Raw genomic sequence first — 12,789 nt, forward strand, 5'->3', positions numbered from 1 at the left:
CCCCGGGAGCCATATGGGCCTTCATGGGCCTTAGTGGAAAGGAGAAAGGGGCAGCCCAAGGGGGCTGCGCACCTCCCCCCTCCCCTAGTCCTATTAGGACTAGGAGAGGTGGCCGGCCACCCCTCTCCCTCTTTCCCCCTTGGGAATCCTAGTTGGAATAGGATTGGGGGGGAGTCCTACTCCCGGAAGGAGTAGGACTCCTCCTGCGCCCTCTCCCTGGCCGGCGCCCCCCCTTCCCCTTGGCTCCTTTATATACTGAGGCAGAGGCACCCCAGAAACACACAAGTTGATCCACGTGATCTATTCCTTAGCCGTGTGCGGTGCCCCCTGCCACCATATTCCTCGATAATACTCTAGTGGAGTTTAGGCGAAGCCCTGCTGCTGTAGTTCATCAAGATCGTCACCACGCCGTCGTGCTGACGGAACTCTTCCCTGACACTTTGCTGGATCGGAGTCCGGGGATCGTCATCGAGCTGAACGTGTGCTCGAACTCGGAGGTGCCGTAGTTTCGGTGCTTGATCGGTTGGATCGTGAAGACGTACGACTACTTCCTCTACGTCGTGTCATCGCTTCCGCAGTCGGTCTGCGTTGGGTACGTAGACAACACTCTCCCCCTCGTTGCTATGCATCACATGATCTTGTGTGTGCGTAGGAAATTTTTTGAAATTACTACGAAACCCAACAGTGGTATCAGAGCCTAGGTTATTTATGTTGATGTTATATGCACGAGTAGAACACAAGTGAGTTGTGGATGATACAAGTCATACTGCCTACCAGCATGTCATACTTTGGTTCGGCGGTATTGTTGGACGAGACGACCCGGACCAACCTTACGCGTACGCTTACGCAAGATTTATGCATCTTATCTTGCTTTGATTGACGGTAGCATTATAAGATGATCTCTCACTAAATTATCAAGAAGTGTTCTCCCTGAGTATGCACCGTTGCCAAAGTTCATCGTACCCAGACACCACGTGATGATCGGGTGTGATAAGCTCTACGTCCATCTACAACGGGTGCAAGCCAGTTTTGCACACGCAGAATACTCAGGTTAAACTTGACGAGCCTAGCATATGTAGATATGGCCTCGGAACACGGAGACCGAAAGGTCGAGCGTGAATCATATAGTAGATATGATCAACATAAACGATGTTCACCATTGAAAGCTACTCCATCTCACGTGATGATCGGTTATGGTTTAGTTGATTTGGATCACGTAATCACTTAGAAGATTAGAGGGATGTCTATCTAAGTGGGAGTTCTCAAGTAATATGATTAATTGAACCTAAATTTATCATGAACTTAGTACCTGATAGTATCTTGCTTGTTGATTGTAGATAGATGGCTCGTGTTGTTGTTCCGTTGAATTTTAATGCGTTCCTTGAGAAAGCAAAGTTGAAAGATGATGGTAGCAATTACACGGACTGGGTCCGTAACTTGAGGATTATCCTCATTGCTGCACAGAAGAATTACGTCCTAGAAGCACCGCTGGGTGCCAGGCCAGCTGCTGGAGCAACACCAGATGTTATGAACGTCTGGCAGAGCAAAGCTGATGACTACTCGATAGTTCAGTGTGCCATGCTTTACGGCTTAGAATCGGGACTTCAACGACGTTTTGAACGTCATGGAGCATATGAGATGTTCCAGGAGTTGAAGTTAATATTTCAAGCAAATGCCCGAATTGAGATATATGAAGTCTCCAATAAGTTCTATAGCTGCAAGATGGAGGAGAACAGTTCTGTTAGTGAGCATATACTCAAAATGTCTGGGTATAATAATCACTTGATTCAATTGGGAGTTAATCTTCCGGATGATTGCGTCATTGACAGAATTCTCCAATCACTGCCACCAAGCTACAAGAGCTTCGTGATGAACTATAATATGCAAGGGATGAACAAGACTATTCCCGAGCTCTTCACAATGCTGAAAGCTGCGGAGGTAGAAATCAAAAAGGAGCATCAAGTGTTGATGGTTAACAAAACCACTAGTTTCAAGAAAAAGGGCAAAGGGAAGAAGAAGGGGAACTTCAAGAAGAACGGCAAGCAAGTTGCTGCTCAGGAGAAGAAACCCAAGTCTGGACCTAAGCCTGAAACTAAGTGCTTCTACTGCAAGCAGACTGGTCACTGGAAGCGGAACTGCCCCAAGTATTTGGCGGATAAGAAGGATGGCAAGGTGAACAAAGGTATATGTGATATACATGTTATTGATGTGTACCTTACTAGAGCTCGCAGTAGCACCTGGGTATTTGATACTGGTTCTATTGCTAATATTTGCAACTCGAAACAGGGACTACGGAATAAGCGGGCACTGGCAAAGGACGAGGTGACGATGCGCGTGGGAAACGGTTCCAAAGTCGATGTGATCGCGGTCGGCACGCTACCTCTACATCTACCTTCGGGATTAATATTAGACCTAAATAATTGTTATTTGGTGCCAGCGTTGAGCATGAACATTATATCTGGATCTTGTTTAATGCGAGACGGTTATTCATTTAAATCAGAGAATAATGGTTGTTCTATTTATATGAGTAATATCTTTTATGGTCATGCACCCTTGAAGAGTGGTCTATTGTTATTGAATCTCGATAGTAGTAATACACATATTCATAATGTTGAAGCCAAAAGATGCAGAGTTGATAATGAAAGTGCAACTTATTTGTGGCACTGTTGTTTAGGTCATATCGGTATAAAGCGCATGAAGAAACTCCATACTGATGGACTTTTGGAACCACTTGATTATGAATCACTTGGTACTTGCGAACCGTGCCTCATGGGCAAGATGACTAAAACACCGTTCTCCGGTACTATGGAGAGAGCAACAGATTTGTTGGAAATCATACATACCGATGTATGTGGTCCGATGAATATTGAGGCTCGTGGCGGATATCGTTATTTTCTCACCTTCACAGATGATTTAAGCAGATATGGGTATATCTACTTAATGAAACATAAGTCTGAAACATTTGAAAAGTTCAAAGAATTTCAGAGTGAAGTTGAAAATCATCGTAACAAGAAAATAAAGTTTCTACGATCTGATCGTGGAGGAGAATATTTGAGTTACGAGTTTGGTGTACATTTGAAAAATTGTGGAATAGTTTCGCAACTCACGCCACCTGGAACACCACAGCATAATGGTGTGTCCGAACGTCGTAATCGTACTTTACTAGATATGGTGCGATCTAGATGTCTCTTACTGATTTACCGCTATCATTTTGGGGTTATGCTCTAGAAACAGCCGCATTCACGTTAAATAGGGCACCATCAAAATCCGTTGAGACGACGCCTTATGAACTGTGGTTTGGCAAGAAACCAAAGTTGTCGTTTCTTAAAGTTTGGGGCTGCGATGCTTATGTGAAAAAGCTTCAACCTGATAAGCTCGAACCCAAATCGGAGAAATGTGTCTTCATAGGATACCCAAAGGAAACTGTTGGGTACACCTTCTATCACAGATCCGAAGGCAAGACATTCGTTGCCAAGAATGGATCCTTTCTAGAGAAGGAGTTTCTCTCGAAAGAACTCCCTTACTGGAAAGTAGTACATCACAGAAAACTGTTTCAGTGACACCTACACCAGTTAGTGAGGAAGCCAATGATAATGATCATGAAACTTCAGATCAAGATACTGCTGAACCTCGTAGATCAACCAGAGTAAGATCCGCACCAGAGTGGTATGGTAATCCTGTTCTGCAAGTCATGCTACTAGATCATGATGAACCTATGAACTATGAAGAAGCGATGGTGAGCCCAGATTCCGCAAAGTGGCTTGAAGCCATGAAATCTGAGATGGGATCCATGTATGAGAACAAAGTATGGACTTTGGTTGACTTGCCCGATGATCGGCAAGCAATTGAAAATAAATGGATCTTTAAGAAGAAGACTGACGCTAATGGTAATGTTACTGTCTACAAAGCTCGACTTGTCGCAAAAGGTTTTCGGCAAGTTCAAGGGATTGACTACGATGAGACCTTCTCACCCGTAGCGATGCTTAAGTCCGTCCAAACCATGTTAGCGATTGCCGCATTTTATGATTATGAAATTTGGCAGATGGATGTCAAAACTGCATTCCTGAATGGATTTCTGGAAGAAGAGTTGTATATGATGCAACCAGAAGGTTTTGTCGATCCAAAGGGAACTAACAAAGTGTGCAAGCTCCAGTGATCCATTTATGGACTGGTGCAAGCCTCTCGGAGTTGGAATAAACGTTTTGATAGTGTGATCAAAGCATTTGGTTTTATACAGACTTTCGGAGAAGCCTGTATTTACAAGAAAGTGAGTGGGAGCTCTGTAGCATTTCTGATATTATATGTGGATGACATATTGCTGATTGGAAATGATATAGAATTTCTGGATAGCATAAAGGGATACTTGAATAAAAGTTTTTCAATGAAAGACCTCGGTGAAGCTGCTTACATATTAGGCATTAAGATCTATAGAGATAGATCAAGACGCTTAATTGGACTTTCACAAAGCACATACCTTGACAAAATTTTGAAGAAGTTCAAAATGGATCAAGCAAAGAAAGGGTTCTTGCCTGTGTTACAAGGTGTAAAGTTGAGTAAGACTCAATGCCCGACCACTGCAGAAGGTAGAGAGAATATGAAAGATGTTCCCTATGCATCAGCCATAGGATCTATCATGTATGCAATGCTGTGTACCAGACCTGATGTGTGCCTTGCTATAAGTTTAGCAGGGAGGTACCAAAGTAATCCAGGAGTGGATCACTGGACAGCGGTCAAGAACATCCTGAAATACCTGAAAAGGACTAAGGATATGTTTCTCGTATATGAGGTGACAAAGAGCTCACCGTAAAAGGTTACGTTGATGCAAGCTTTGACACTGATCCGGACGATTCTAAATCGCAAACCGGATACGTGTTTACATTAAACGGTGGAGCTGTCAGTTGGTGCAGTTCTAAACAAAGCGTCGTAGCGGGATCTACATGTGAAGCGGAGTACATAGCTGCTTCGGAAGCAGTGAACGAAGGAGTCTGGATGAAGGAGTTCATATCCGATCTAGGTGTCATACCTAATGCATCGGGTCCAATGAAAATCTTTTGTGACAATACTGGTGCAATTGCCTTGGCAAAGGAATCTAGATTTCACAAAAGGACCAAACACATCAAGAGACGCTTCAACTCCATCCGGGATCTAGTCCAGGTGGGAGACACAGAGATTTGCAAGATACATACGGATCTGAATGTTGCAGACCCGTTGACTAAGCCTCTTCCATGAGCAAAACATGATCAGCACCAAGGCTCAATGGGTGTTAGAATCATTACAGTGTAATCTAGATTATTGACTCTAGTGCAAGTGGGAGACTTAAGGAAATATGCCCTAGAGGCAATAATAAAGTTATTATTTATTTCCTTATAATCATGATAAATGTTTATTATTCATGCTAGAATTGTATTAACCGGAAACATAATACATGTGTGAATACATAGACAAACAGAGTGTCACTAGTATGCCTCTACTTGACTAGCTCGTTAATCAAAGATGGTTATGTTTCCTAACCATGGACAAAGAGTTGTTATTTGATTAACGAGGTCACATCATTAGTTGAATGATCTGATTGACATGACCCATTCCATTAGCTGAGCACCCGATCATTTAGTATGTTGCTATAGCTTTCTTCATGACTTATACATGTTCCTATGACTATGAGATTATGCAACTCCCGTTTACCGGAGGAACACTTTGGGTGCTACCAAACGTCACAACGTAACTGGGTGATTATAAAGGAGCATTACAGGTGTCTCCAAAGGTAGATGTTGGGTTGGCGTATGATGAGGACATCAATACCATTGTTACACCCACAGCCCCTGCTGCTATACATACTGGACCAATTACTAGAGCTCGCGCACGCCAACTAAATTACCAGGTACTTTCGTTTCTTGGTAATGATTCTAATGTTCATGAGAATATGATGCTGCCTAAATTGGATACATTTGTTTTGCTTACAAATGAAGGGCCTAGCTTGGAGAAGGATGAACATTGGAGCAAGAACAAGCATGGAGATGATGGCATGCGAAAGGGGAACAAGAACAGAGTTACAAGTGATGATTTCAGGTCTTTGAAGCCTCCATAACGAGTGCATGAAGCCTTGGATGAAATATACAAGATGTCACTTCATAAATTTCGTCCAGAGGCTATTATAGGTGCTGCGTCACCTTTTTATTGGGCCAGGCCCATGTAATTTCGAAATACATAAGTATAGGCTATTTTTAGAGTCCGTATGTGTGGGGAAACAAGAGATAGGGTTGATTTCGGACCCCTCCACCAAGGGCCACGAAATTCCCCCTCTCTTCCTCCATATATACAGCCCTTAGGGCACCGTTTAGACTTTGGGTTTTGTTTAGATTAAAGTTCGCCATAGCTGCAACTTCGCGTACTTCGTTTGTGTTCAACGACTAGACAAAGGCGTCACAGAACCCCACCTTGATCAATAAAGCTTTCATCTTATATTCGCAATATCCAGATTGCAATCTCAGTTTCTTGCTTGTTCTTCATTTTCTCGCAGGAAACAGACCCTCGTGGTCAGGTTGATCGTGCTCCGGCGTGGTCAATAACCTCTCGGAGTTGGTTTAGCGATTGCTAAGGCGCGACGTCCTCGCACGTTCGTAGTCGGATCGTCAAAGTCGACTTCCACCAAAGTGATATCCATCATCTCATCGAAAGACGGGACACCTTTGCCTCTATCAAGTGGTATCAGATTTCCAGGTTGCTCGATGAGATTTTACAGTTTTTCGTAGTTTAGATCGAGTCTGTTCTTCATACCTACAGTCCACGAAAAAGCCACAAAAAAAATTAGGGTTAGTTCATCATATCCGAACCAATCTGAGCCTTTGCATAATCTTTTTAGGGTTTTACTTTGTTGAATTTGTGGTTGCATCGTCGGTCTAGTTGCTGGTCTTAGAGTCTAGTCTTTTAGAGTTTCGAGTTCTGGTCATAAGTTGTCACGCCGCCGCCGTACCATCATCATCGCCCCTGCCATCTACCACCACCGCTCCGAATCCAAATCCATATACCACCACCAATCCGTGTCCATATACCACCACCGATCCATATCCATATACTACCACCGCTACCACCACCGCTGCCATATACCACCACCATATATCCACCACCAATCCGAGTTCCTTGGTTATTAGGTTTGTTTTCGGGATCCATCTAGTTTCCGATTCGTGTTTCCTTGCCGGAGTAGGTTTCGAAAAAAAAAGAGTCCGGAAACCACCCTCCGTTTAGGCCCAAAATTTTCCGAAAACGCACTTGTCAAAATTTTTTCTGGCTATCCTATTTTTAGGTATTTCTAAGCGTATTAAGACAGTCGCCGTTATAGAAAGTTTTTTTGACCCGTTTCCAGCTTTTGGGTCCGGGCAGTCGAAAAAAAAAATTGGTCAAAAAAAAAATTCCATGCCCATCCTGTCAGTTTGACCTGGGAAGAGTTTTGAGACACTCGCCATTATAGTGATTTTTCGCAAAAAAAAAGAGCAGCGCAAAAAAAAACAGCGCAAAAAAAAGAGCGAATTTTTTTCCAGAGTGTGCTTTTCCCTTGTTTACGTGCAGCGCCGTGATTTTGTTAGTATTCTAGGCTCGCGTCTCTAGCACGGTCTAGCCTAGGACCAGCACAGTACCATCGTTGAGTGTTTATTCAACTTTGCACCTCTGAATTGATTATTGCTTACCCCTTTTGCTACCATATTATAAGCCTTCCCAGCTCCACATACATCTACGTCGTGCGTTTGATTCTCCCTAGTAATCGCTCTATCCAAGCTTTGAGAGTTTTGACTACAACGGTTGCCGATCACCGCCTGTTGCTGGGTAAGAACTGGTAAGAATTTGAGATTTGCTTGACGGATTTGTGACACCCACCACCACCTCTTGTTAGTAGTCTGTAGGATCATATTCTTGTGTGTTTCTATTGCTGCTAACCATGCCAGGATCACAAGCCGACGAGACTGACTGGGAGAACATGACGAATAAGGATTTGCATGATAAATTTCAGCAAATGATGAGTGGACAGGTGCAAGATGTGCTAAACAGATTTGAAGAGGCCATGGAGAAGATAGATGGCATGGAGAAGACGTTCGAAACAAAGCTCGACAACAAGTTTAATGAATTGCTCGTGCGTCTTCCACCACCACCACCCGCTGCACCTAACGCACCTCTCCAACAACAACAACGACGACTACCTCCACGTCGCGAAACATACCTTCGCCGAGCGAGCCATGTTCCTCTTGCGTTTGGCCAAACTGTTGGTGCTGCTGTTGATACTTCTGTGGCTCCTGCTGCTGATGCGGAGGAGGATGATTATGTGGGAGATTATGAGGATGAGGTTGATCAAAATTAGCACTACGTGCAGCCACCTGCACCACCACCAGCAGGTCGACCTCAGGTATATATTCGTAATGGTAGGCCTGCACCACCACCTCAGGTATGAGATGATGTCCGTATTCCTAAACTGAAATTGAATATTCCACCATTTGAGGGTAGATATGTTCCTGATACATATCTTACTTGGGAGTTAGAAACTGAACAACAATTTACATGTTTACAATATCCTGAGGAGAGACGAGTTGCTGCTGCTGTTTGTGCTTTCACTAGTTTTGCATGTGTATGGTGGTCTGAACATTGTAGATTATATCCTATTCCAACTACTTGGGCTGCTTTGAAAACTGCTATGCGTACTCGTTGGGTTCCACCATATTGTCAACGTGAATTGCTTCAAAAATTACAGCGCTTAAGACAAGGAAAAAATTCTGTAGAAGAATATTATCAGGAATTACAAACTGGCATGATTAGATGTGGTATTGTTGAGGAAAATGAAGCTATGCTTGCACGTTTTCTGGGTGGATTAAATAGAGAGATTCAGACCATTCTAGACTATAAGGAGTATACTAATATCACTCGTTTATTCCATCTTGCTTGTAAAGCTGAACGTGAAGTGCAGGATCGACAAGCATTGGCGCGAACTAACTTTTCTACAGGACGACCTTCATCATGGACACCGCGTGCATCTTCTACTTCAACTGCACCTGCACCTCAATCACGTGCCTCCTCCAGTCGTGATACAAGAAAACAGGCACAACCACCATTATCTGCCAAGAGCGCACCTGCTGGGCCTGCACAGAGTTCTTCTTCTTCCATGGCATCAACAGGGCACACAAGTGATATTATTTGTCATCGTTGTAAGGGAGGAGGTCATTATGCGAGAGAATGCAAATCTCCGCGTGTGATGATTGCTACCGCGGATGGTGGATATGAGTCCGCTAGTGACTATGATGAGGAGACTTTGGCTCTTATTACACGTGAAGAACATGGTGGAGATGATTCTGATCATGAGACGCAATACATGGCTCCTGAAGACGCTGACAGGTATGAATGTTTAGTTGCTCAACGTGTTTTGAGTGTGCAGGTCACACAAGCTGAGAAAAATTAGAGGCACAATTTGTTCCATACCAAGGGAGTTGTGAAAGAACGTTCTGTGCGCGTCATCATAGATGGAGGGAGCTGCAACAACTTGGCTAGCATGGAGATGGTGGAGAAGCTTTCTCTCACCACAGGACCACATCCACATCCTTACTACATCCAATGGTTCAACAACAGCGGCAAGGTTAAGGTAACACATACTGTTCGTGTGCATTTTAGTATATGTACATATGCTGATTATGTTGATTGTGATGTGGTACCTATGCAAGCATGTTCCTCATTACTTGGTAGACCATGGCAATTTGATAAAAATTCTGTACACCATGGTGGAAACAATCAGTATACTCTTGTTCATAAGGATAAAAATATTACTTTGCTTCCTATGACTCCTGATTCTATTTTGAAAGATGATATTAATAGAGCTAATAAAGCAAAACAAGAGAAGAATAAGAGTGAAAATCAGATTGTGGCAAAAGAATTTGAGCAACAAATGAAGCCTAATAATAAACCATCTAGTGTTGCTTCTGAAATTAAATTGAAAAGTGCATGTTTATTTGCCACCAAATCTGATATTGATGAGCTAGATTTCAGCAAATCTGTTTGCTATGCTTTTGTGTGCAAAGAGGCATTATTTTCATTCGAGGACGTGCCTTCCTCTTTGCCTCCTGCTATCACTAACATTTTGCAGGAGTTCGCTGACGTCTTTCCACAAGACGTGCCACCGGGATTACCACCTATTCGAGGGATTGAGCATCAGATCGACTTAATTCCCGGTGCTTCACTGCCAAACCGTGCGCCATACCATACCAATCCAGAGGAGACGAAGGAGATTATACGTCAAGTACAAGAGCTTCTCGACAAAGGTTATATACGCGAATCCCTTAGTCCTTGTGTTGTTCCTATTATTCTAGTGCCGAAAAAGGATGGTACATCGCGTATGTGTGTTGATTGTAGAGGCATTAATAATATTACTATTCGTTATCGTCATCCTATTCCTAGGCTAGATGATATGCTTGATGAATTGAGTGGCTCTACAATATTCTCCAAAGTTGATTTGCGTAGTGGATACCATCAAATTCGTATGAAATTGGGGCATGAATGGAAAACAGCATTTAAAACTAAGTTTGGATTATATGAGTGGTTAGTCATGCCTTTTGGGTTAACTAATGCGCCTAGTACTTTCATGAGACTAATGAACGAAGTTTTACGTGCTTTCATTGGACGATTTGTGGTAGTCTATTTTGATGATATACTGATTTATAGCAGATCTTTGGAAGAACATTTGGAACATTTACGTGCTGTTTTTATTGCTCTACGTGATGCGTGTTTGTTTGGTAACCTTGAGAAGTGCACCTTTTGCACCGACCGAGTATCTTTTCTTGGCTATGTTGTTACTCCACAGGGAATTGAAGTTGATAAAGCCAAGATTGAAGCTATTGAGAGTTGGCCGCAGCCCAAAACGGTCACACAAGTGAGGAGTTTTCTTGGCCTCGCTGGATTCTATAGGCGTTTTGTGAGAGATTTCAGCACCATTGATGCACCTCTCAATGAGCTTACAAAGAAAGATGTGCCTTTTCTTTGGGGTACCGCACAGGAAGAAGCCTTCTCGGTATTGAAAGATAAGTTGACACATGCTCCTTTACTCCAACTTCCTGATTTTAATAAGACTTTTGAGCTTGAATGTGATGCTAGTGGAATTGGATTAGGAGGTGTGTTATTACAAGATGGCAAACTGTTGCATACTTTTCTGAAAAATTGAGTGGACCTAGTCTGAATTATTCTACTTACGATAAAGAATTATATGCTCTTGTTCGGACTTTAGAAACATGGCAACATTATTTATGGCCCAAAGAATTTGTTATACATTCTGATCATGAATCTTTGAAACATATTAAAAGTCAAGCTAAACTGAATCGTAGACATGCTAAATGGGTTGAATTTATTGAGACTTTCCCTTATGTCATTAAACACAAGAAGGGAAAAGAAAATGTTATTGCTGATGCATTGTCTCATTGCTATACTATGCTTTCACAACTTGACTTCAAAATATTTGGTTTGGAGACCATCAAAGATCAATATGTGCATGATGTTGATTTTAAAGATGTAATGCAAAATTGTAAAGAAGGAAGAATGTGGAACAAGTTTGTCGTTAATGATGGATTTGTGTTTCGTGCTAACAAGCTATGCATTCCAGCTAGCTCCGTTCGTCTTTTGTTGTTGCAGGAGGCGCATGGAGGAGGATTAATGGGACACTTTGGCGTGAAGAAGACGGAGGACGTACTTGCTACACATTTCTTTTGGCCAAAGATAAGACGGGATGTTGAGTGTTTTATTGCTCGCTGCACTACATGTCAAAAAGCTAAGTCACGACTCAATCCTCATGGTTTATATATGCCTTTGCCTGTACCTAGTGTTCCTTGGGATGATATATCTATGGACTTTGTTTTAGGTTTACCTCGAACAAACAAGGGGAGGGATAGCATATTTGTTGTCGTGGATAGATTCTCAAAAATGGCACACTTTATACCATGTCATAAAAGCGATGATGCTGTTAATGTTGCTGATTTGTTCTTTCGTGAAATTATTCGCTTGCATGGTGTGCCAAATACTATTGTTTCAGATCGTGATACTAAATTTCTTAGCCACTTTTGGAGATGTTTATGGGCTAAGTTGGGGACTAAACTGCTTTTTAGTACTACTTGTCACCCCCAAACTGATGGCCAAACTGAAGTAGTCAATAGAACATCGTCTACTATGCTTAGGGCTGTTTTGAAGAGTAATAAGAAAATGTGGGAGGAATGCTTGCCTCATATTGAATTTGCTTATAATCGTTCATTGCATTCTACTACTAAGATGTGCCCTTTTGAAGTTGTGTATGGTTTCCTACCTCGTGCACCTATTGATTTGTTGCCTCTTCCATCTTCGGAGAAGGTTAATTTTGATGCTAAACAACATGCTGAATTGATTTTAAAAATGCATGAGTTAACTAAGGAAAACATTGAGCGTATGAATGCCAAATATAAACTTGCTTGAGATAAGCGTAGAAAACATGTTATGTTTGCACCTGGAGATCTTGTTTGGTTACATTTGCGTAAGGATAGATTTCCTGATTTGCGCAAATCAAAGCTCATGCCACGGGCTGATGGTCCCTTTAAGGTGTTAGAGAAAATAAATGATAATGCATATAAACTTGAGCTGCCTGCAGATTTTGGGGTTAGTCCCACTTTTATCATTGCAGATTTGAAGCCTTATTTGGGTGAGGAAGATGAACTTCCGTCGAGGACGACTTCATTTCAAGAAGGGGAGGATGATGAGGACATCAATACCATTGTTACACCCACAGCCCCTGCTGCTATACATACT

This window comes from Triticum aestivum, chromosome 6A, assembly GCF_018294505.1.
Source record: "Triticum aestivum cultivar Chinese Spring chromosome 6A, IWGSC CS RefSeq v2.1, whole genome shotgun sequence".
In the NCBI taxonomy this organism is placed as follows: Eukaryota; Viridiplantae; Streptophyta; class Magnoliopsida; order Poales; family Poaceae; genus Triticum; species Triticum aestivum.